We start from the raw sequence: 24,940 nt of genomic DNA, 5'->3' as shown, positions 1-24,940 counted from the left end.
ACGTGTTATGTATATGGGAAGGAGGGCTTTGCCCATGCACCAGGAATAGCAATTAACTCACAGCTCATCGTTATTAAAACAGAATTAGGGGAATGTTTCTGATTTCAGGATCATGTACTCATCCTCATCGCATCTGCATTGCTAAAGGCTCCAGTGCTCCTCTCTGCCTGTGGGTAACACAACGGGTGGTTCCAAGAGGAGATGTATGCATAGCATAAAGGTCCAATGTGCTCTGCAGTAGAGCCCATTGGGAAGGGATGGGCACAAAGGTGCATTTCTCAAAGGCAATGATGCAAACGAGCAAAGAGTCCCTCTGGTTAGCAAAGTTATTCCAGCAAGTGGCTATATAAATGTCTTTATATTGTTATTTCCGATATTAGTTTGTTGTTCCTCCATGAAAGCTGATTTATTTGAAATGTTATTACTTGAAACACCCTAATCTTTTTGTAATAATTCATATACTGGAGATTACGGTTTTGGAAGGCAGCCCAGCTCTGGCTGGAATCCTATTTATGGATTAAAGGATTTGAACAGTATTGCAAGCTAGATCTCCGAATAGCAGGATAATGTAAACCTGGTTCCATATAAAATGCTTTACCTCTGCAATAGTAACCCCATTAAAGGCAGATTGTTGGAGGACGTTGGACAAGAGGACTTCCATTACAGCAAAGCAGGATATCTTGCACCCTGAAGAGCATGGATTTTCAGAGCAGGGTCCTCCCTTTGCTCAGATGTCCTGAGCTGTGTTTTGTATCCCTTCTTTCTTCTGGAACCATCATGCCAACCAATTATAGGGCCTTTGTGGTGGGGTTGAGCAGGCTTTCTGATGAAAGAACCATTGTTTCTGGTGGGAATTGAGACTCCATAAAAGTAAATAAAGTACCCTGGAAAAACGGTGGGGAATGTGACTTCTGTATGAGTGGCAGCATGAAGGCTGCCACCAAATTGGTGTTGTTATTGGAGGGACAGTCCTACCCCAGGAAGCTGGAAGTGTGTGGGACTGCCATTCATGTAGTAGTGGATGGGGAGCCCAATGGCAGCCTGGAGTGCTATTGTGTTAACAAGTGCTGCACAAAAGCCAAACTAGAGGATGGCCAATGGCATATTTAATTACAAGTAGGCTTATAATCTGTGAGGAGATAAGTGCAGAAATAGTCTAGAAAATAATGACAGTGTGAGCCAACATTAAAATTAATGGTTTTGGGACATAGGCAGGCTAATTGTTTTCAAGCCTTTTTTGCACGTTGCATTGAAGTGAATTTTGGGATGGGATTTGGAGGAGATCAATGGAGAGGCTTTGTGAGTGTTCATGGGCTGCTTTTAGCAGATTGATGTGTGATAGGATGTGGCATCCTGACCTGAGCAGGGAAAGGGCTGAGCAGGAGCTGGGATGGGACAGGTGGCCATGGAGGGCTCTGAGCAGTGGCCTGGGTGTGACTGGGAGGGATGAGCTGGCAGAGGGATGCATGGAAAAGGATGAGGCAAGCAAAAGCTACTAGAGCTGCAAGGAAAGCTGAGGGTCATGTGGTGGTTGCAATAATTAGGCCACAAAATGATGGAAACCTGGAGGAGGTTAGCTGTGTGCCCTGGGGGAGACTGAATATTAGAGGCAGTATGCAAAAATTCTGCAAGATTTATTGGGGCTGGGCTGTAACGCCCCGGTGGGGGTTCTGGGTTTAGCTGATGCCCAGATTTTTGGTGTTACATTCTTCCCAGAGAGGTTGGGAAAGGCATTTGGGAAGAGTGCTTAGGAGAATATTAAGATCCTTTATAATGTGTGTGTGCAGTGCTAATGCTAAAAGGGAGGTGGGGAGGGAGCCTGCAGGCTGACCGCTGTGCAGGGCTGGGGGGGGGGGTTGGAGAGGAAAAATCCAATAGGGTAGCCTGTAGCAGCAAATGCCACTTCTGTATGGTGCAGTACTAACCCATAACCATGGTGTGTTGGGCTGTAATAATCAGTTCTATGTGGGGTTGGAGATGTGTGTGTGGGTATCACTTAAACATGAGTGGCTGGATGGAAAGGCAGCAGCAGGGGCTGTGCAATGGGAGGGGGCTGTGCCCCCCCCAGCCCGACTGCAGCACAGCCTGGGCAAAATCACTGCTGTGCATCTTGGCTTCCTCTTCCATGGATTGAGGTAATATCGTCTGCATCCCAGAGGATTTGAGCATCGCTTGTTATTTCCATTGGGATTGGAAGGTTAATAGCTTTACACAAGCCTAATTAATTGCCATTATTTGGTTTAATATTCTCTCCGAGTACTTTGTCCCTACAAATCTTGCTCTGCCATCCTCTGTGTAAAGATTCTGTAGCAGCGTGGTTCATCAGTGGGAAACACATCTGTACCCACAGGCAGGAGCTGTGTGCTGAGGTGCAGGTATGGCAGTGTGTACAGCTTAGGGTTATTGCTAAGGGTGCTGTGATGCAAGTCATGGTAAAGCAGCTCTTCCATGGAGACAAACTCAGATTGTTTGGGACAGGGACAACAAAATAAACGAGGAAAACAAATGCTTCTTGTGTGCATGGCACTGACTCTGTTCGTGTTGCTGGTTGAGGTCCCCATTGGGAAGACGGAGAGATTGGTGGCTCCAGAGTAAAATCTCATTGCTTTTAAAGAGTTGGTTTTCAGAGAAACCAAATGCTTTTACAGGGAAACCTTTCTGCTCGTGCTTCAGAAATAACGTTTGGATCTTTTGTTGTGGCTGCCTTCTGGCTGGCAGCCCTGGTGTTTAATGGGGTCTGAAACTGAGCTTTGGACACTTGCACAGCGTCAGGCACTTCTGTATGTAAGCAGAACCAGTGTGATGCCTGCTGCAAATTGCTTTAGTTTGAGCTGTGGGTGGAAAAGCTTTGCACGCCCATTTGCTGAGTTCTGCTCTCCCAGCACCTCCTACCTGGGAGCTCTTGTGCTGGGCAAAGCAGGCTGATGCTGGAATGGGGCCACGGTTAAAGGATGCATTCAAACCATGCTACCAAACGTGCATAGGCCAAGAATGCTTCCCTCTCAAAGGCTCTGTTCTTTGCTGGCTTTGTGTTTTTTGCCCTTCTCCTCTCCTCCACTGTGCTGGGCTCTGTGCCACAGGTTCTCGAGTTGCCGTGGTGCCCACCAGACCTGCTCACCTCATTGCTGCCTCCCTGGTGGCGCTGCAGCTGCTCCAACACCGACAGACAGAATACCTGGAGCCCAAACGTAACTATTAAATGGGATCTTCCAAACCCTACCTGGCTCAATAATTCTAAAGAAAAATAATCAAGAGCTGGGCTATGGGAGCTTTGGAAAGAAGGCATAAATATTTAATATTTATTAAAATATTCATATGTTACATGTTTTTAATCTTGAATAAATATTTTTGGGTAATCAGCCACGTTTTTGTTATGCTAAAAGTTCGCATTGTAAATTCAACCACGATTGATTTAAAAAAAAAAAAAATAGTGCAATCTATTAATTATGTAGGAGCACATATGCCACTCAGGACCTGGAAGAGATACAGATATATATTTTCCATAATGAGAAGTTATCAAGGTAATTTGCTTATTGAAACTAAATGAAGGCTTTGATTCATGTAATTACAGCAAGATCTCTACCTTCATCTCTATGTAAATATAACTTTCAGGTTTCTTCTGCAGTTCTTCCTTTCACATAAATAAGACGTGGGAATGAAGGAGCGATCCATCCCACGAGCTCTGCTTTCCATTCCAGCCATTGGTTTTCTGCAGCATTCATGACAAAGTAACTAATTTACCAACCTCGCTTCCAGGGTTTTTAAGGCCATTTGTAGTGCTTCTCGGACTCTTGCGTTCTCTGAATGAATCACAGCAGCACAAACAACTTCAAAGCAAATGGCACTCGGTGCACATTTCTCTTAATGAGCTGAATGCGGGCAGCAGTGCTCCGACCTTGCCTGCCACGTTACTGCTGCTTCTGTGCTGCCACTGAAGCTTAAGGATCCCTTAAGTCTCTTTATTCCCTTCGCAAGACAAATAAAAGGCTGTTACTGCAAATTAGAGTGGAAGTCGGAGCTGCTGGAGACACCAAAACAAAGAGGCAGCACGAGGAGTGTTTGGGGCTTTTTGTTGCTATTCTCGGTGGAAGGATTGTTGTTGGTTTTCAGAAGTTCCTCCTGGAGGCAGCGAGCAGTTGCATCACTTTAGCAAGATTGAGCTGTTTAAAATTTCAGGGTTGTCTGCCAAAAAAATAATAATAGGAAGTTGTATAGAGAGGAATGTGCTGACAGCAGTAATGTTTGGGCAATAATTCATGTGTTGTAGCTGGTGCTCTGGAAGGCTGCCCGGCCGCCTAATGCAGATTGGGGATGCTCGCGTGCTGATGGCTGTGCCACTGATTGGCATTTCTGCTCCATCATGAAATCAGCTTGCAAATGAAATGGAGATGGGTTTGGGGAGGCAGGGGGTGGGCAGAGGTCTTGGGCAGCAGCACCAGCAGTGCTTCCAGGTGTGGTGCAGCCCTGACCCACAGCACCCCGCAGCACAAGGGCAGGAATCCCTCACTTCTCCCCATTGCAGCCCAGCCGTGCTTGTCCCAACCCAGAAATGGGGCTGTCTGTTGTTAAGTGTCTGAATGTCTCTAAGCCCTCTCAAGGGAATGGAACGCCGGGTGATCTGTTGGTGATATACTTAGAATTTTCTCGTGGATTCCTCCTTTAGGATGGGTTGAAGTGACAAATAACTGGTGCTATTTTAGCTCTGTGAGCGCTTCAAAGTTCCCGTCAGCGCGCACACAGCTCGCTGAAATGCACCACCAGCAACTTTATTGCACATGAAAAAGAAATTTCACTGAGCTCGTGAGTTATCCAAGGGAAAACCATCTCTCTCTTCTTCGGGCAGAGCTGCGGGAGGAGGCGGCGCTGTCCGTGGTGCCCGGGCTGCGTGCCATGCTGCTGGCAGCGCTGTGCTCTTGGAGCATCCTCATTAGTAATTAAATCCAGGCAACACCTGAGGAATAACCAAGCGTGTTTGGTAACAGAGTGCCTCGCTCTGCGTCGCTCCTTGCTGGCATTACCACCGTTTAACCTCTGCAGCTGCTAGGAAAGGGACTTCAAGGTGGGCACGAGCCACTGAGTTTCATGGGTTTAGAGGTAAGCCCGTGCAGAAGCACTGGTTGGTGTTGTCCCTTGCGACTGGCTGAGGTCTGGTGCACCTCTGGCTGTCTGATTACTCCGCAAGCCTTTGTGCTGAAATAACTTTATTGTCATGTATTGGGTTCCAGGAATTACAGGCACAAAACATAAGGTTTTTAAAATCTGACTGAGACCTTGGCTTAAGCCCCCAGAAATAACATAAAGAAAGTTTAAAAAAAAAAAAAACACAGTAAAACTGCAGAAAAGGATTAAAAGGGGGGAAAGCCAACAGGAGCAGTAATTCTGACTCTGAGTGATGGGGTGATAGAGTGCTGCTGCTGTTGGTGGAGCCAGGGTCTGCCTCCAGGTCTGTACACAACCACTTCTCCTTTTAAACCCACAGCCATTCTTTGGTATTTTTGGCATAATTTAAGAGTGAACTAACAAACCCATGGCCCTGATGGGGGCTGTTGGGGCATCACCAGGCTGAGCATCCACCAGGGGGAATCTGGAGTGCCCCCCAAAGTCTATGCCCCACCTTTGCCCAGGGCAGCGCTGCCTTCAGCCTGAGTGCATTCCTGTGTCAGACCATGTTAAAAGGGTTATAAATTCCTCTGGCACGAGTCTGTGTTTTAGGATTGATGGATGTGATCAACAAGCTATTCAAATAACTATGCGTATTATTAAAACCCTGCAAGGAACAGGATGGCATGCGGAGAACTAATGCAAAGCAATTTCTCCTTTGTTTCTGAGCCTTATCCAGTTTTAATGTGGTGTAATAGCATTAGTTTTTAATTGTTTATTTGGGTTGATTGGCTGCTTTTGTTTGTCCTTGCGTGTCTACACAACTTGGGATTTGTATGGCTTGTGTGAGAGGTAGACGTGTGCACAGACACTTGTTGGCAATGCCAAAGGCATATAGAAGCTGCCCAGACCTTGGACCACAAGGCTAAAATGGGAAAGAATATATATTTATATAATCTAGAGGCTTTCACATTATTAATATCTACAGTTGTTTCAGTTCAAAGGTCTCTAAAATGCTCCATGTGAAGAGATGGAGCCCCATGGCACGGGTTAAGAGCTGCTGCTGGGAGGATGCTTTCCAAATGCAGCTCCTTCAAGATGATGGGCACTTCTATCAAAGCTTTGGGTGCTTATCTGCAGAACTCCCGCAGATCAGGAGCTGAGAATTATCGCTGTAATGAGATTAGGCATACATCTATGCTACGTGGTCTTAAGTTGCTTCAAATTCTGAAGATGAGATAGGGTCAGGCAGGAAGGGCCACGCGGCGGGTGCTGGCAGCAGATGGGTGAGTGACTTGTGTTCCGATTAGCGCTGTCACATCCCTGTTGGGTGCGCTTCCGATCTCCCTCTCTCCCTAGGAGTTGGCTGGGAAGCTTAATCTCCAAAATTGGCAAGGGGAAAAAAAAAAAAAAAGCATCCCAGGTCTGCTTTTTTTTCCTCTTTGAGCTCTTCTATGACACCAGCTCCTGGCAAAGCCCAGGTGCTGTGGTTCCTGCTCATATCCATCACTGCTGTGGGTCTGAGCTATGGGACACAGGCATTGCCCCCTGCCTGGCCATCACCTGAACTCAGAGCATCCACAGAGAAAAATGGGAAAGGCCTAAAACATGACAGCCTCCAGGCTGTTTTGGTGAATGATCACAATGATCAATTGCATAGAGATGGACTGATGAACGGATAGACAGTTAGGAAGTAAAAGAAGTGATACCTCAAACTACTAAATTAGTGACACCTTTACAGATCTTTACTGCCTCCCACCTGAGGATCTCAAGCTGACATACTGACGTTTACTAATTAGAGTTTGTTTTACAAGAGAACGAGCTGAGGGTGGGAATGGATAAGTCAGACACAGTGAAGGAGGCAGTGATGAGATTGGGCACACAGGTTCTTGTCTATCTGCTCAGGACATGTGGCAATCCCCACAGTTACACTTCGACTCCTGAAGCCCTCTGTGGCAAACTGGGGCAGCGTTCTGCCAGGTGCCAAACCCTGGTGTTGAAATGCAACAGAATGAAAGTGAAATATTAGCTTCCCTTCTCACAGCCAGCACCGCTGCCTTTGAAGAAAGTGAGCTGTATGAAAAATGGATGAAAGGGTTCCTCTGGAAATTGCAGCATTTGCCAACAGCAGAGAATGAAATTTGGGAACAGATCAACAATAGTGTTCAAATACTTAAAGGGATTTACTAATTTGCTGTGTAAACCTAACAAAGCTTTTGTTGCCACCTAATGAAGGCAAAACTGATTAGTCTTTGCTGTTTCAGCCCTTTGTCTTTTGCTTCAGGATGAGCCTGAGCACCAGAGCAGTGCCCAGTTCCCCATTTAACCCGATGGTGGCTGTATGCTCCAGCAGCAGATGGGAGCTGCTGGGTCCCTGGTGCCCATCCTGGGGGTGTCGGTGCTGTGGATGCCCCCGTGTAGAGCTCAGAGGGTCCTACAGTGCCTGCAAGGTTATGTGAGCAGATGCTGCTTGGCACAGGAATCTGTTGTGTCAAATGCTGTCATGCATTCAAGCATTAGCATGTGCTTATTTCAGTGGCTGTGTTGTGTGATGGTCTGGGAGCCCTGGCTGCAGAATGCTTTGGTTTGGTTTTGTTTTCCATACTGCACTGTAAATCGTGAGACGGGCTTCATTTCCACAGATTTATTTCACTGTAGCATAGAGAAATGGGGCAAAAGAGTAAGAGCAGGTGGGTGGGGAAATAAATAGGTTGCTTTTCTTACCAAAACCCTCAAACCATGCAGACGTTACCCCCGGCACATTGTGGTCCCAGCCTCTCACCCTGAGAGACAAATGGAGCTCACGAAGATGGAGCTTTGCTGCTGCTGTGAGCTTCAGCCAGGGCTCAGAAAAATGATCCGTGCCCTTTGGAGAGGGGTACATGAGGGTCACCCACCTGGCGAGGTTTACAAGGGGATTCGGTTATCTTTCCTCCTCTGACCTTAACATCTGAAGCAACAGAAAATGCCTCTGTTTAACACCTGGGAATAGAACCACATCGGCCTTCCTCCTGCAGGGTCCTCGCTCTGCCCTTTTATTGTCTGAGATCTTGTTCAAACCCTGCCTGTCTGACATGCAATCAGCTTCTGCTTTGCTGGTGTCGGCAGGAGGAGAGCAGGGCAGAGCTCTGCTCCCACACCGCTGTGCTGCTGGTGCCCAGGCACTGCTCTGATCACATCTCCCACGGAGGAAATATGTCATGGTTCGTCTCAATGGGGCTCTGCTGCACCCACGCTCCCATTGCACACCTCTCACTGAGGCAGTAGGAAGTCTTAACTTAATTTTCTAGACCAAGAGCAAGCGAGGCAATGTAAAGCTGCTGTGGCATGCCTACACACTCAGACAGCTCTGGGTGATGATGGATGGGGTTGGAGCACTGCACCCACCTACCCTGCCTGCTGCCACGAGCTTACCGTGCTTCCTAGGCTGCTTTCCCTTTCCCATATTAGCATACAGAAGGAGAGACGTGGTGCTTAAATGAGTTTGTTTAGCTTTAATAACATTTTGGAATGTCTCTGAAAATCACACCACCACGGCTCGGTGCTGTACTTCAGGCTCTGATTTAAATGCCTCCATGTGTTTGGGGTTCAGAGCGGATCATTAGCTGTGTGTGCACATGGCTTGCACCATTCCCATGCTGGGGAAAGCACGCACCCTGAGCGCCGTGCTGGAGCAGCAGTGGGCTGTGCAGCATGCAGGCTGTGCATGGGGCGAGGGGTTTGCTCAGCCCTGCTGCAGGCATTCATATCTAGGAGATGTAATCAATGAGTTGATTTCAATGCTGTAGGCATTCCCGATAGGATTCCCCTGTTAGTCAATTAGTAGGACTGAATTTCATATTACTTAACATCTAAATGCCCACATCTCCTCCTATATTTGCTGGGATTATTGCTTAAAGGTGGCTTAGCTGTTAAGCCACTGCTGTGAAAGCTCCATTAAGTTCTTTGCTTGTCGTACACGTGAGCTGGAAAGGTTTCAGTACCACGAGTCGAATAAAGAAACCTGACACCCATTCTTCAGGCAATTAGACTTTGTAAAGTAAACTATCTGTATTTCATTAAGGAAATGGATCCTTCAGCTCTGGGAATACCATCTATGAATATTTCCTTGTAATGGAAAAGTGAGCATGTTGACAGGATGAGTTATTAGACATATTTACAAACAGCTGTTAAAAAGCCTATGTGCTGGTCCCAGCTGTATTTTTTTCCCTTTTTTTTATGTGGGTTTATTGCAGTTGCACTCTGAAAAGCGCCCGATTGGCTTTTAGCAGGGGAGGTGAGGGTGATTAATTTATCCATACTGCGTGAGGCTGCAGCCACAACTGCCGGAGCAGTCGGTCCGTCTGCAGCTCGTTCATGGCTGGGATTAACCCAAGGGCAGACAACGAGTGCACGGGCTTTGTGTTGTTTAATTGCATCCACTGCGTGCCTCTGATACTGAAATCAATAAGCGAGCCTTTCACCAGTGGTGCCAGCTTCTTCCAGAGCTGTTCACGTGGGTGTGAAAGGAGATCCGAGGTCAGAGAATATCCCATGTTGGAAGGGACCCATAAGGGTCAATGAGTCCAACTCGGGAGTCGTTGGTTCAGGATGTTGGGGAGAGGGTTTGAGGCTGCTGACGCTGTGGCTCTGATGCACTTTCCTGGCTGGTGCTGTGAGTTGCAGGGACAGATAAGGAAGGATTAAGGCCAAGATAGTGCCACTTGAGGTTTTGTGAACGCTACTTCTGAATTGTCAGCTTGGGATTTATAGGATGTCTGAATGCTGTGGCGTTAGATCACAAGTGCAGAATATGTGATGAGATTATTGCCAAGGTGCTCAGATCTCTCTCCCGCTGTCACTTCCCGTCTCGGTTGCTGCGGTGCCCCTGGAGCCCCTGGGACTGCACCCAGAGCTCTGTGGGACCACGTCTGTGTGACCCTGCAGCACCGAGAGCCTGACCCGATGCTGTGCACTCTGCAGTTCCATCTCACCCCGCGTCCCCGCCAGCCTCTAGCAGGGATTCTTTTTTTCCCCTCTCTGACTAGACGCCATGTGGAAGGTTCCTTGCGTTGTTTCCATCTGACTGCAGCAGCATCTGCTGCTGACACAATTGTGATGAGAGCTGGGAGCAAAGCGGGCGCTGCCTGCGGGTGGCATCGGGCGTTGGGTGCTCCAGCACACCTCTGCGACCAGGGCTGGGCAGCATCTGCCCACTGACAGCCTCTGTGCTTATGCACCAGTGCACATCCCGTGCGCTCTCCCTCTGGGGACCCGTGGCTGTGTTGGTGGCACGCTGCTCCCGGGGCATGCAGGTCTGAGCCTCTCCTGGCATTTCTCCTCCTATCTGCTTCCAGCCTCACTGAGGGAAGAGGTGGTGGAGCTGGAAGGTGCTGAGAGCCCCATAAGAATGGGTTCTGTGGTTTAATGACTCCATGCTGGGCTCCGTTGTCACGTTGTCTGACTCCTAGTCTCCAGCTTCCAACCCCTGGCTCCGGCAGTTACCTGTTTGCCCTTTGGGGAGAGAATGGTTCCTGGTTAGCAGTGAATGATACCGTGAGACAACGTGTGCTTTCTGTGTACTTCTATCCAGAGCTTTTACCCTTTTGTTTAAGCCAGCTCTGTTTTCGTTGTCACGATTCCCTCTTGACTATTTTGGGTCTCTTGAAGGTAAGCTCAAAAATAACAATAAGGTGTTTTGAAAAGAATATTAATTAAAGAAATGAAAGTGTATGCTTCTGAAGAGGTTGGGTTTGTTATAGCATCCGTACGTAGAATCACAGAGCAGCTGAGGTTGGAAAGGATCTTAAAGATGATCAATCTGCAGCCCCAATGATCTGGGCAGGGTTGCCAACCACTAGATGCATATATACATATGTATATATATATTTGTGTGTGTGTGTGTGCACTAAGCACATCTGGTTTCTAAGGATGTCTGACAGAAGGACGTGCTCTCTCCTGAGTTCTTAGGTTGATGAGAGCTATTTGTAAGGAAAATTGACTTGGGAAATGGTTGAGAGCAAGTGGCTTCTTCTGCGTCTGTGCCAAGTGATGGATTTGGTTCATAGATTCATTGGATCTCTGCTTCCAATAATATGATTTTGCTTATCTGTTTTGTATATGATCAATGTGATAAATATGACAGGAGCACAGAAGTGCCAACCAGATTATCTCTGGCTGTACGGAGCGGTGGGGATGTGCTCCAGCCTCACCATGTGCCTCGTGAAGCAGAAAAGCAATTCAGTCAGACTAAGGGCTACAGATGAGGCTGTGTGTTCTCTGCAGTAAATGCAAATGATTTGAATTCATTTCACTGGTAAGAAGGGAAGAGGGGGGGAAAAAAAAATTAAAGCTAAAGATGTTGCAGATCAAGGAATTCAACTTTAAACAGAGGGAAAATTAAGATAAAAGAAAACATGGCAGTTGAAGAGCGGGGGAAAATAGATCTCACTGAAACAATCTGGTAATGAATAGACCACGGTCTATTTCTGAAGTACTTCTGTGTGTGTTTCCCCCCCTTTTTTTTATCTATTTTTTTTTTTTTGAGCATGTACAATGGCATTATGGCCTAACTGCAATCAGTCTGCTGCGAACAGCTTGTATGTATTTGGATGCTCAGTGGCCCATGAGAGCAAATCGTCCTCCCTTATCGTCAAAGACTTTCTTCCCCAGTCCCTTTATGAGGTAACAAACGGTTCCTATTTGTTTTGCTCTCCGGGGTTGAGCACACTCAGTTTTTCCAGCTCTGTCTTTTTGTTCGGATTTGTTAACGAATTACATTTCTGTGCTGTTTGCAAGGGGCAGAGGTGCAGCCTTTTCTCTTTTCCGCTAAGAAATACTGCTTGCCTTCTGTTTCCCACTAAGAAATGCCGTAGAAATACCCTGTAATGAAATACAGCCTGGAGCTTATCAATACAACACACGGACCCAACTGGGATCCTTCTATGAAGCACTCCCTGCGCGGCGTCGGGGTAATTTTCCTGCAGTCTCTTTAGCAGAAAGTAAATTTTCTCTTGTTCATGGCAAACGCCATAAATACTCAATGAGCGCCCAGCATCTCGCACACCTGGGTCCAAGGCCACGAAAGGTAAGGGATAAAATCATCTGAAAGTGAGGTGTGTGGTTAAAGTTGGACGCTCGGTTGAGCTCCTTTTGGGCTCAGCACTGGGATGAGGTTTGGGTGCTCAGTGGGTGCCAGGGCTGACCCCACAGCACAGAGGAATGGCATTGCCCCCCTATACTTGTGTGCTTTTCCCTTTCTGCTCTCTCTCTGGGTTAAATCTGCCCGAGCAACACCCGAAATCACAGAACAGAATAAAACTGCCTTCTTAATGAGAAGCAGCCTTTCCCTTTGTCTGGGCCGGGTATGTTTAACTGCTCCCATTCCGCTGCCAGTGTGCATTTGCCAAGGAAAACTTTCTCATTTAAGCCTTCCACTTATCCAAATAAAGAGAGAGGGGCTGGAAGGGGGTCTTGGCACAGCCGTGAGAGATTGGAGCTGGGAGAAGTAATGCACACAGCCTCTTTTTCCTGATGCAGTCCCTTCCCATCTCAGCGATGCAGTGCTGTGCTTGCACAGATGCAGAGTGCAGGCTCGGGGCTGCAGAGAGCATGGGGATGTTCCCAGTGATGGTCACAGGGTGGGCGTATGGCAGAGTGTCTTCCCAGGGCTTGGCCATTGAAAATGCATGGGAGGGAGCACGGACCAGGAAGGGAGAAATTATTCACACGGGCCTAAAGTTTACTTCTAAGAGGCCTTTTCTTTTTTTTCTCTTCCCAATTTCATCCCTTTTCCTTGATCTTTTGAGAGAAAAAGATCAGTCTGCGGTCAGATCTCCAAAGAGATGGTTATTTTTTTCAGCATTGCTGTTGCTTTAATCCGTGGTCTCTTCAGATGGGGAATATTTAATTGGTGCAGTGCTGGAATGAAATGTTTAAATGGACTGAGCAGCAGCCCCTTCCCTCTGCAGCAGCATTAATCCCCTGTGATATTCCTGGGCCCTTTGCTGGGCCCTGAGGCACAGAAGGGAGCCAGAGGAGGTCCTTCTCTATCCATCTATCCCTTACAGATGTGACCCAACGCATCAATTAAACCCAACTGCAGCAACTGTGCACACACTATATAAGCCCCTCTCTGTGATGCCCTGGGGGTGCCTCTTGTGCATTGGGGATGGGGTTGAGGATGGGGAGCAGAGCTGTAGCATGGAGCCAAGCATCACTCTGGGTGCAGAGAGCTGTGGGCACTGGAGAGGAAAGGAGGTTTTGGAGAAGCAGATGAGGTGGGAGGTATCCTGCTAAACGACAAGGGAAATTAAAGGCTGGTGCAATTGACGTCCTTTTTTCTCTATTTCCCTTTCTTTTTCCCTCCTTTGGGAGTCTGTGCTCGTAGTGATCGCATCAAGATCGGTAACAGAAATGTTTCAAATGAGCCCATACCTGCCCTGCTTTTCTCTGACTTTGGCTGAATGCTGTGAGGAGAGAGGGGTTCCTCTCACATTCTGTCTGCTGTTGATTATGAGTAACTCCCACCCCCCCCCCCACCTTTCCTGGAAAAAAAGCCTCCTAAAAATACTGAAAAGAGCGTGAAACGATAAGCAGACGTCGGGCTCCACGTTCCTCCATCACTTACAAAATGCTTTGCAGAACTCAGAGCAGAAGATTAACAATCACAGAGCCACAAATCAAAGGGCTTCCAACTCCATCCCCCTCCCACCCATTACACAGTGAAGAAATCTCAATCTGCTCAGACAGGAGGGAGAAATCAGATGAAATTAGGGTTTTAAATAATTTAGTTTTCTGTTGTTAGTAATAAACACTGCCTACAGGAAAAATTAAAAAGAGCGTTGTAGAATAAAAGGCAGAGCTGCAGCATGTTTGACAATATGCTTCATATTTTATGTTCATTAGGACAGGAAGCCTGAAATACTCATTTCTTTATGATGAAGTAACTAAAGATTTTCAATGAACAAGCTACAGCGAGTGCACGGGACAGATTTATTGCTGAAGCAGCTCGTTAATCACTGTGCCCACCACCAATGTGCATAACCTGGCGCTGGGGAATGGGGGACCCTGCAAACTTCAGCAGGTCCTCAGGGCACTGGGATGGGGCTCTTCAGACTGGAGATCTTGGAGAGCACCCAACCCAACAACCCGGCCCAACATCCCAGTCCAACAACTCAGCCCAATATCACAACTCAACAACCCAACCCAACCACCCAATCCAACAACTCAGCCCTACAACCCAACCCAGCAACCCAGCCCAACAACCCAGCCCTACAACCCAACCCAATCCAACAACTCAGCCCAACAACCCAGCCCTACAACCCAACCCAGCAACTCAACCCGAGCTGCGATTGTAGCTCTCTGTTAGCCATCCCCATGCATGCTTAGGACGCCCATCTCTGAAATTGGCCATTGTTGTCACAGTGCTATTTTGGAGGGTTTCTGCTCATCTTACAGCCATGGGTGCTCAGGATGAGGAAAGCCCCCTGTGTTGGAGATGCTGAGCAGCCACAGGGAGAAATACTGTGTGTAGAGGGGGCTCGGCACGGTGCAGTCTTTTCCCTGCAGCCTCTGCTGTTAGCAGAACAAACATAGGCTGGAAATCTTCAATGGCTGCCCCGAGCACAGCGGGCTTGTTTGCAACTGTTATTAGTAAATAATTAATAATGTAGACAAACCAATGACAGCAGAACCAACTCTGTCTTGCTGTGCGTGCTGCAGCCAATGAATGTGAGTGAGCTGAACGCAGATCCTAATTTTTCTGCTTCCCAAGGAGTGTCACAGAGAGCTGGCAGCCTCTTAGCTGCCCTTTCTTGGGAGCAGTTTGATGCATTTTGGGGTGCAGGGACTGCCGGCAGCACGTTGGGTGGGAGATGTGCAGCCCCAGGGCTGTGAAACACAACGATGCAGTGGGATATCTCTCCAAAACAGGAGCTGCTCTACGTGGGGTGTGGACTTTTGAGTGGCCATCCCACAGAGCTGCCTCCTGGCGATGGGCACTATGACCACTTCTGTGCTTGTCTGTTTTCAAGGAGCAAAGCAAAGCGGTGTTTTTGCAGGGTTATTTTATTCTCTCCTCTCTATGATCAGCTTTTTCTTTTTCAGCTGAGGCAATTGTTGGCTGTAGGAAGCCAACTAAAAATGGCACATTGTCTGCACCTTGAGTTTCTGACACAACCTCAGCACAGATGTTGTCAGTGATTGTGTTTTTGACAGTAACAAGACACTCTGTAACTCGGATGCTGGGACTTTCTGTTCTGCTGCCTCTGGAGTTAATGAAAACAGGGTTTGTTTGGAAAAGAGAAAACCTTTCGGAGTTAATTTCGTCTCACTTCAAACCAGGGGATTCGGAGGCAAGAACTGCAATAACTGCAGCTCACATTTATGAGGAAATCTGAGGAAGGGTGAGGAGAGGATTTCCTTTTCCTAAGGACCGGAAGAGAAAAATCCTTTCCATTTCACACCAAGAGATTATGAAGAGTAGAGGAAAAAATTACTTGACAAGTTTTGTTCTAAAAGGAAGAATAGCATAAAGTGCTGGTTAAATTCCCATTGATCTTTCACTCAGCTTCCCATATGCATGTGGGTTTGACTATTTGAGATTTCCCTTTGCTGTCACAGGTAATAACTGAGTGGAAACAATCATTTCTAAATAACTGCCTATGATTCTTCTATTGTAGTGATTAGTGCTGAATAATTATTAGCTCTGCTGAAAATTGCATTGATAGCTATGGTGCGAGTAATGAGGAGCTGTCAGCCAGCAGCTGTGCATCAGCTGGCGGCGAGCAGAGCCCTGCACCTATGGCTGGGACCCATAGCTGGGGCCTATAGATGGTGCTCATCCCTGTGCCTATGGCTGGAGCCTGTAGATGATGCTCATTCTTGCACCTATAGCTGGGATCTGTAAGTGGTGCTCATTCCTGCACCTGTAGCTGGGACCTGTAGATGGTGCTCATCCCTGTGCTTGTAACTGGGACCTATAGATGATGCTCGTTCCTGCACCTATAGCTGGAGCCTATCAATGGTGTTCATCTCTGTGCTTGCAGCTGGGACCTATAGATGGTGGTTATGCCTCCCCCTATAGCTGGAACCTGTAGGTGATGCTCATCCCTGCGCCTATAGATGGAGCCTACAGATGGTGCTCATCCCTGCGCCTATAGCTGGGCCCTAAAGATGATGATGACCCCTGTGCCGATAGCTGGAGCCTATCAATTGTGTTCATCTCTGTGCTTGTAGCTGGGACCTATAGATGGTGCTCATTTGTGCTGCTATAGCTGGGACCTATAGATGGTGCTTATCCCTGTGCTTGTAGCTGGGACCTATAGATGATGCTCATCCTTGCACCTATAGCTGGAGCCTACAGATGGTGCTCATCCCTGCGCCTATAGCTAAAGATGATGCTGATCCCTGTACCTGTAGCTGGGGCCTACAGATGGAGCTCTTCGCCGCACACAGCAGCAGTGGCTGCTCTTGAGGAGCTCGGGTTGTACTCAGTGTCCTAAAGGGACAGGGAGGGAACATAAAAGAGAGGTTTTCCTGCTTGGGAAATGAGGGAAAGGCAGAACCTGTTGTATTGCCCTTGGAATGGCTATTACAGAGTGAATACCGCCTCCGGGTCCTGCTGCATCTGCAGGCACATGGAGGAGCACCAGAGGGAAAGCACAGAGCCACGTTAGAGAACACAGGAAGCCGAGGGCTGGGAGAAAGGCTGCTCACAGCTCAGACAGATTCATGACCTCTGTGCTCTGAAGCAAAGGAGTTTATCAAAGAGGGGGACAGAGAGCGATGGTGAATACGCAGGCAGGAGGCAGAGGCCGATCCTTCACCGAAGCTCGCAGGCTGCTTTGTCATTGGGGCACAGACCCCGTCCTGCAGTGCTCGCCTCCGTGTGACAGAGGCAGGTCCTTCTCTCTGCTGTGGATCCAGACTTTGATTCCAGTATTTGGCCCCGCTGCACTTTGCAGGAATGTGTGAATCCAGCCGCCAACAGAAAGGGTTTGCAGTCGTCGTTGCAATCAAAAATGCTTGCTAACACAGAGCAGTCCTTAAGCAAGCAGCACATCTGAGTCACCTGAGCAGAACGAGGTGGATCTCCACCTGCTTTGCTGGATCCTCACATGCTCCGCTTTGCTCACACCCCGTATGTGAACTGCTCTGCAAGTCCAGGGCTGTTCCACAGCCTGTAATTAGCCTGGGACTGACTCTCCATACATGGAAATAATTGACTGTCAATAAATAATAAACGGAAGACAGGATGCAGACAGCCCTGCAAGGAGGAGAGGAATGGTTGTTGAGATGCTCTGAGCTCCTTGTGCAGCTCTCTTCAACAGGAGGGACTGCATTGGTGGGATGTGCACTTAACCAGGGGTGGTATATGGAATGGGATTTAGTGCCATGTGCTGTGAATACATGGCATAGCGAATGTATTAGGGAGAGAACAGTGAAAGAGAGAAGCTTGCTAAGGAACCAGTGCTGCCATCCACTGAGTGTCTCCTGCTCCCTCTCCTGAGCTAAACAGCTTCAACTTAGCATCTCTCCAGGGTGTCAGAATGCTCTGCTCCAGAGCTTCAGCGATGTCAAGGGGCCCTCTTCCAAGGGATGAGACTGAGCTCTTGACTGTGCCACGCAGGGCGGTGTTCCCATGTTCCAATGAGAGCTCCACACACACTATTGGAAAGGAAGATCTTTTTTGTAGGATGGTAAATGTTGCAACTTGCCTGGAGCCAGACTGGCTACCTGACGTGTGCTGCATTGCAGGATGTCACTGTGTCCCGAGCACCCAGAGGTGAACATGGGGGACGTGCCTGGCCCAGGGTGAGCTGCTGCCCCTGGGTTCCATACTGCTCCCAGGTGCCAGGCGGTCAGCAGCTGTGCAGCACACCGCTGGGGCACAGGGAGGGATCCCACCTGAGCTGTGGGTGCCCATAGGACTCCTGCTGCCAGCGGGGTGCAGCTGTGGTTGGGCTCTGCCCACCTCTGGCAGTACACAGAGGTGATGGCAGTGGCTTCGGGGACTCAGCACAGCACATACAGCGCTGACTGCTGGAGCTAATGCGGCCTCGAGAGAAAACCGAATTGCCGATGTGAGCCCGTTCTGCAGATGGGGAAAGTGAGGAATGGAGCTCAGCGTCCCTCACCCTGGGTGCAGAGCGTGTCCCGAGTTCGGGCGTGGGAACAGAGCCCAGGAGCCGGTGGGAGGCTGAGACCCAGGAAACGTGGGGCAGGGGAGGCAGCCCTTAATTCCACCGCCCCCACCCGGGCGTGCTGATGCTCGGGGAGCCGCAGCCTCCCGAGGGGCGGGCAGTCTTTAGGGCTTCTCGTCGGCGCAGCGCCGCTCCCCGAGCACCTCCCAGGCTCAGGTGCACCCCCGGGGCCGTTCGTCCCTCTCCCGGGGCCGCGCCGCGCAGAGGCGGACGAAGGGTTAACCGCGGGGAGCGGAGGCGGCGCGGGGGCGGCGGCGGGCGGAGGGGGGGGGAGCGGAGCGGAGCGGAGCGCAGCGCGCGGTGCTTGGGGCTCGGCGGCGGCGGCGGCGGAGGGAGCGCGGGGCTCGGCAGCGGGCGGATGCCGGGGAGGAGGGCGGAGGGCAGCCGGCCCCCCCCCCCCGCCGCCGCTGTCGGGCAGAGCTGAGCCGCGAAGCTGAGCCCCGGAGCTGCGGGAGGCGGAGGAGCGGCGGGTGTTCGGCTGCGGGTTTTCAGGCTGGCGGGGGCTGCGTGGATTACCCCGCCGTGAGCCGGGGAGCCCCGAGGAGGAGGCGGGCGGCGGCGGAGCGGCGCGGTGCGGTGCGGTGAGTGAGGGGCCGGGGTGGCGGGGGGCGGCTGTCCACGGGGTGCGGGGCTCCCCGGAGCATCCCCGGGTTGGGGTTGGGGCTCTGCCCCGGCTGACCGCAGCCCTTTCCCCGGCCCCGTGGCCGCGCAGCGCGGGTGGCACCGCGGCGGGCGGAGTTCGGCGGCCCTCCGGGAGCTGCCGGCGGCTGACACTGCGCTGCGAGCGGCGTCGCGGGGTGTTCCCATCGGCGGCTGCGGAGGGGATGGAGAAATCCCTCGAGCTGCCGTATTCCTGGTCACCTTCCCTTCCTCCCTTCCCGTTCTGCTGTGTGTGTGTGTTTGTGTAAGCGCCGTACAGACGGATGTTTCCTCCGGAATTCTGTTGTCATTTGTTACCGCTCAGCCTTGGCTTGGAGCGCTCAGTGCATCGGAACCAACTCCTGTCCGTGAAAGTTCCCGTCGGCATGGATGGGCTCCTCAAAGCATCCCCCGAATCTCAGGGGGAAAAAAAAATAATACCCAGACCCTTTTAAAACTTCCCTAAATCCCTGCGAGACCTTCATTGAGAGGCAGCAGGGGATGGCAGGGAATGCATTCCTGCTCCCTTTGGGAAATCTCAGCCCTGAGTGATGCCCAAAGCCCCACAGCCCACTGCCCCCCACACTGCTGTGCCCTTGACCGACCCCCCTCCCATCACCCCGTGCCCAGGCCTTGTGGCTTTGTTTCCATTCAAGCCGATGCTTCGTCTTCCTGGAGGTGAAGTGAATGATACTCAATTAATCCGTGTTCTGAGGGGTATCAGAAAGTCAATAGGTTAATATAAAGTGAGGTGAATAGTAAGTGGCGGAGGGGAAAATAAACCCTCAGCCCTGTCCATCTGTGACCTGCAGTTCAAGGGACGGGCTGGGAGGTGAGGGAATGAAGTTCACGGAGTGCCACGACGCAGTGAGTGCTGCTGGCAGGGATTCCTGGCCGTGTGCTGAGCGCTCAGTGCCGCCGTGGTGGTTTGGAGCCATCCAACAGATCGCGGTTGGCTGCGGGGAGCTGCGCTGGGCTGCCCTTGGCTGGGTGGCTTCACTGATAACGACGCCTCTGGATGTTAAATCAGATGACCTACATAGAGCAGGGATGGATCCCTCAGAAGAAATCTGTGCCGTCCTCGGAACAGATGTTTGGCTTTTTTTTTTTTGCCTTTAACACCGAGGTGTTAGATCCCTTAAAAAGTGATTTTTGGCTTTATTGCTGTCCTTTTGCCATTTGTTGTCACTTTGAGGATCCTCAAAGCGTGAATGTGATATCGGGGCAGTTCAGGGAAAGAGATAAAACGGCTTTAAATCGGGAAACTTGGTGCAGGCGATGAGTAATGCTCACATATACCTGTTGGGAAATGGCTCATAGAGAGAACCTGCCGTCCTCGGCTCATCTAACCATCTCCACTGCGAGAAGATAAAGTAACACCATTTACTTTTCACTGTCTTGATAGCGTTATTTGCTGTAATTAATGGTGGGACTTCTCACTGGCATTGTAACAAGTTTCTGCAGTAGGAGCAGGTAACAGATGCTGCATCAGATCTGCACACAACCCACCACTATGATAAAAACAGCTTTTCCTGGTGCTCTTATCACTCTGTCTCGCTCGTCGCGTTAACCCTGAGCTTTCCTCTGCCTCTCTTAACTTCGGTGAGATGCAGAAGGGAAAACAGACCCAGGCTGGATGGGGGAGCTTGGGAGAGAGGTGACTGCTGCTGCCCTGTGCTCTTTAACTCTCTGCAGCAAATTACATTAGTATGTGACAAATTGGCTTGCAAAGCAGCTAAATGGGAATGACATTTGGAGCAGTTTGCAGTGCAGACCCTGTGGTGTCTCGGGGAAGCATGGGATGTGCGATATCTTCTCCGCTTAACCACGGCTCCGAGGCTTTACTTCAGGAACTCCTGTTGCAGCCAAATGTGGGAGGCTGGAGTGTGTTTTGGGATAATTGCCCAAAAGCTATGGCAAACGTGGGTGCGGACTGTCTCATGCAGTAGACAGCTTGTGTGAAGAGCTGAGCTGGGAAAAGCAAAAGCTGACACCCAGAAACTGCAGGGCTACGGGGGAGAGGGCTGCAGGAGGAGAGCTGCTCCCATTCGGTGATGCTTTCCTGCAGGGCTGTCTGTGCCTCCGGAGCACCTGTGTTCAGTGGGGGCTGTGAGCAGCTCTGGGGGAGTGGGCTGAGCTGTCCTGCATAGCAACACCCCACTGCTGCCCCACACCTCCACCCCCCAGCAGGCAGGGATCAAGCCATCCTAATGGGCCCTTCTGCAGCTCAAACAAGAAGTATGTGAGGGTCTCCGTGCCCGCAGCTGGGGCTCTCACTGCTGACAGAAGTGTCTGTGCTGGGCTCTGGGGGTGTGAGCTGCCCGAACCTGTGGAGCTGTGCTCCTGAGCCAGGCCCTTGCCCATCTCCAGGTGCTGCTGATTATTCAGCTAATCTTTATTTCATGCGCCTGTTACAAGAAACACATACAGGGGAGAAAGTGGAAGGCGGTGACACATTTAAAATACACAAGAAAAGCGCTGGCAGGAAAATAATCGTTCGTATTCCAGAGGGATGAAGTATTGATGGGCCGAAGTTGGGGCGGGATTCTCACCCCACAGCTCTGCTCTCCCTGTGCAGCACCCAGGAGGGGCTGACTGTGCTGTGTGCCCACTCCCTGTTAACTCAGGGTAACCCACGGGCAGCCCATCACCATCCCATGAGCATCCCTTTGGGGCCCGCATTGTGCAGAAGCCCACTTCTTTCTTGGGGCACTCAGCCATTAATTCATTAGATCTGAGGATTTTTACCCCCTCTTTCCCCCTTCTCTTTTCTTTTTTTCCCCCCCCCTCTCCCCTCCAATTCAGACAGTGATGAATGGACAGAAATCCCCCAAGGGAAACATTTTTTCTCTTAGTTACAAAGATTTCATGGCTAATTAGAGTAAATGTGGTTTTTAGAGTGTTAATCTCTTAACCAGCTTGGCTGGGGGGGGGGGGGGGGGCTGCCATCACGCCAAAAGGAGAGGGCCGGGCAGGGAGCAGGGTGCTGCCGAGCTCCGGTGGGGCTGTGCGCCCACCATCCTCTGCATGTGAGCGTGCATCACCGGGGGGAGCACCCGATGTGCGACCTCCCCGTGTGGAGCCGCGGGGAGGGGAGCGGGGAGCGGCTGCCGGGTGCGCTCCGCTCCGTCCTCGGCAGCGGAGGGGCTGCGGCCCCGAAGAAGTACCGCCTCGGCCCGAAGTACCGCCTCGGCCCGCTAGAGGGGACCCTCCGGAGGATGCTCCCCGCGAGGATCAGAGCGGGGACGCGCGGTCGGGGCGCAGCTGCGCTCCGCGGTGGCGGCCGCTCCCCCGGGGCTGCGGGTCCGGTGCTCCTGGAGGAGGCGGGGGGCTCTGCGTAGAATGAGGAATTGGGGTAGATTTCTGCTTAGAAAGAGTAGGGGTGCGTTGCAATAGGGAGGGTTGCAATAGGGGGTTGCGTTGCCTGGGGAGGTGGTGGAGTCGCCGTCTCCGGAGGTGTTTTGGAACTGTGGAGATGTGCTTTGGGGATGGGGAGATGAGGGGTGTGGGCACTGAGGGATGTGGTTTCGGGGGGTGCTGAGGGTGAGGTGACCCTCCTGCTGTCTGACAGATCCCATCTCCCGTTTCTGGCTGAGATTTCTGGTTCTGCTTGGGTGAAGTCGAACTGGGAGGTGCTGATAAATGCATCGTATTCTGAAAGTTTAATCCTGCTTTGCCTGGGCTAAGATTGCGTTCAGAGCAGGGGATAAAAGGCATCAGCCGCATTATAAAAGGAAAGCTCAGATTATCTGAGAGGGCGGTGTGACAGCACGGGCAGCCCCACAAACTGGGCCCTGTGCTGTGCCCATAGCAGCTGCTGCTCCCAGCCCCGGCCCACCAGGCCCTGTATGCAGTTGCACTGACAGCTCCAGGTGTGGCTGCGCTCAGTGCCATCCCATTGCGTGGCAGAGGAGCGGTGCTTCCAAGGAGCAGGGCTCTGCTGGAGGCATTTTGCCACTCAGCCCATGCATTTCTATTGCAGTTCCCTGTATTGTGCGCCTGATCTCTTGTCCTTAAAATCCCTGTTGGTGTGGTGGGTTCCTGTATAGCCAGGGCTATTCTAAAGCATGGTGTGCATGGATAGGGTCTCAGCTTTCCATGTCAGGGGTGGTTGAACAACCCCAAGCACATTTTGGGGGCCCAGCACTCTGCTGCACGCTCCTATCCCCGCTCTCCAGAGCCACAGTGCTCACTGCTCCAGCAGCTTCCCAGGTGGGACTGTTCCTTTCAGCCCTTTTCCTGCTCTGGCGCAACTTCCTCACTCCATAAAAGTGAAAGGTGACGTCTGAGTAAATATTGCACTGACCTCTCACCTCACCGCCTCCCTCTGCTGCTTTCCCTGTGCTCAGCGACGGAGCCGCAGCTGTGTGAGTGCTCAGCACTGGGGCTGAGCTGGCAGGGAGGGCAGCCCCCCATCCAGCCCCCTGCCCAGCCCCCTGCCCAGCCCCTGGGGTGCGGTGAGTGCGGCTGGGGCTGCGGGCGGGTGGCTTTGTGGGGTTGCTGTGCCGGGTACAGGTGCAGCTGCAGAACCCATTCGGAGAGCACTGTGCAGTGCCAGCATGGGATGGGAGCTGGGATGGCACCCAGCAGTGACCGGGGGTGGGTGCTCCCATGGACTGCAGCAGCCATGGAGAAGCCCTTAGGGTTCATGGACAAGGCTTCCTTGACTGGGAGAGGGAATTTGTCAGCTCCTCATTATCTCCCGGTGAAGCAATGGGTTGCAGTCCATGGAGAGGCTGTTCCCTGCACCTATCAGGAAGGTGAAAGGAAACAGCATATTTTGCTTTCAGCGTTAGAAAAACAGCAGCTTTAACTCTCACGAGGGTGGGCTGTGAGCACCCTGTGCTGCATCTCAGGGCACTGAGTGCTGCTGGGGAAAACAGGAACCCCCCCGGCTCCATGCGGGCTGGGCAGGAAGGCAGCGGGATGTGGCAGCCCTGAGTCAGCACGGCAGCACCTCGTGCTTCCAGCCAGGAGCTGGGAACAGAACCACCACCCGGGGACATTTAGTGTGTCCTCGATAAGAGAGTGCTTGGAGAAATCCTCGGCATAGGTTGGGAGGGGGGTTCTGGGTCAGCAGCACCGAGTCCCCTGGAACCAGCACCCAACGGGGGGAGAGCAGAAACTTGGCAGCGTGCGTGGGTTGTTCAGTGCTTTGCTCCATTCATCTTGAAATAAGCTTCCACAAGGTGCATTTTGAGGTTTCAGCCTTGAGTGTCAGCCCCAGCATTTTGAGAGTCACCGTAATACTTACGGCAGGCTTCGGGTTCTTTCTGTTTGCTTCTTGCTTGCTGCGCTCTCAGGCTTTGCCTTGCCTGTATCCTCGTAATGTGGGGATGCGGTGCTGGGGCTCTGCAGCTCTAGAACTGGCTGTCACCAAGCAGGTGCTGCATTGGGGCTGTGTGCATTGGTGGGAGCATTGAAACTTCAGCTTTGTGCTATTGAAAAGGGCGATCTCCCACTCTGGGCTGTTACAGACCACGGCATGCTGGTGTTTGCCTAGGTGGCCAAAGAGCTCACGTGCAGGCAGCTCATGTTAAGGGCTTTGTTCCCCGTGGCTGCGCAGATTTATTGGTGTCAGAGCAGGAAAATGGTCCGTTGGCTGCCGAACAGGGATGTTACAGTTCAACTCCATAAAACATGCCGGCTGTCTGCTTCGCTCATTCATTCGCCAACCACCCAAAAAGTCACGGCAAAGGGAGGAGAGGATGGAGCTCTGCCCCCGTGGCCGTGTTTCCTGCCTTCGCTGCTTTATGTCATGCCCTGTAATGGTAGTTAAAGAAAACAACAAGAACTGTGTATTTCCTCTTGATGGGGCAGGGAAGGGAAGGAAAGGAGTGTGGCTGTAGGTTTCCCTGCAGGCTGAGCTGTTCTGTCCTGTCTGTTTGGCTGAGCTGGGGCTGCGGTTTGCAGGCTGCCCCTCTCCGGGCTGCAGTTCTCCCCGCAGTTAGCGAGGAGTTAATTGCAGCCGTGCTGAGCCCTCACAGTGCTGTGCTGGCCCTGCACGCGGGGACCCC

General features: G+C 51.1%; 1 protein-coding gene and 1 non-coding gene across 9 annotated transcripts in view; both read left to right on the top strand.

Moving 5' to 3' along the window:
- The window catches only part of PLXNA2 (plexin A2), a 345,475-nt gene that overhangs the window by 222,706 nt on the left and 97,829 nt on the right, over positions 1–24,940 (top strand). For 3 of the 8 annotated variants that reach the window (XM_015299042.4, XM_040652971.2, XM_040652972.2), the window contains exon 1: positions 18,697–18,865. The exons of 3 other annotated variants lie outside the window; for them this stretch is intronic. The gene's annotated coding sequence lies outside the window, so the exon portion shown is untranslated. Of the gene's footprint in view, positions 1–18,379; positions 18,441–18,696; positions 18,866–23,248; positions 23,381–24,940 lie in introns of those variants that run through there. 2 more of the 8 variants (XM_046904270.1, XM_046904272.1) reach the window with 2 other exon arrangements.
- Positions 23,231–23,340, top strand: MIR6654 (microRNA 6654). The gene has a single exon (NR_105523.1). It is a non-coding gene; the product is annotated as a microRNA 6654 (primary transcript).

Source organism: Gallus gallus, chromosome 26 (assembly GCF_016699485.2).
Source record: "Gallus gallus isolate bGalGal1 chromosome 26, bGalGal1.mat.broiler.GRCg7b, whole genome shotgun sequence".
NCBI classification, from domain to species: Eukaryota; Metazoa; Chordata; class Aves; order Galliformes; family Phasianidae; genus Gallus; species Gallus gallus.
Note: the sequence above shows the minus strand (reverse complement) of the source record. Positions and strands in the feature narration are given on the sequence as shown.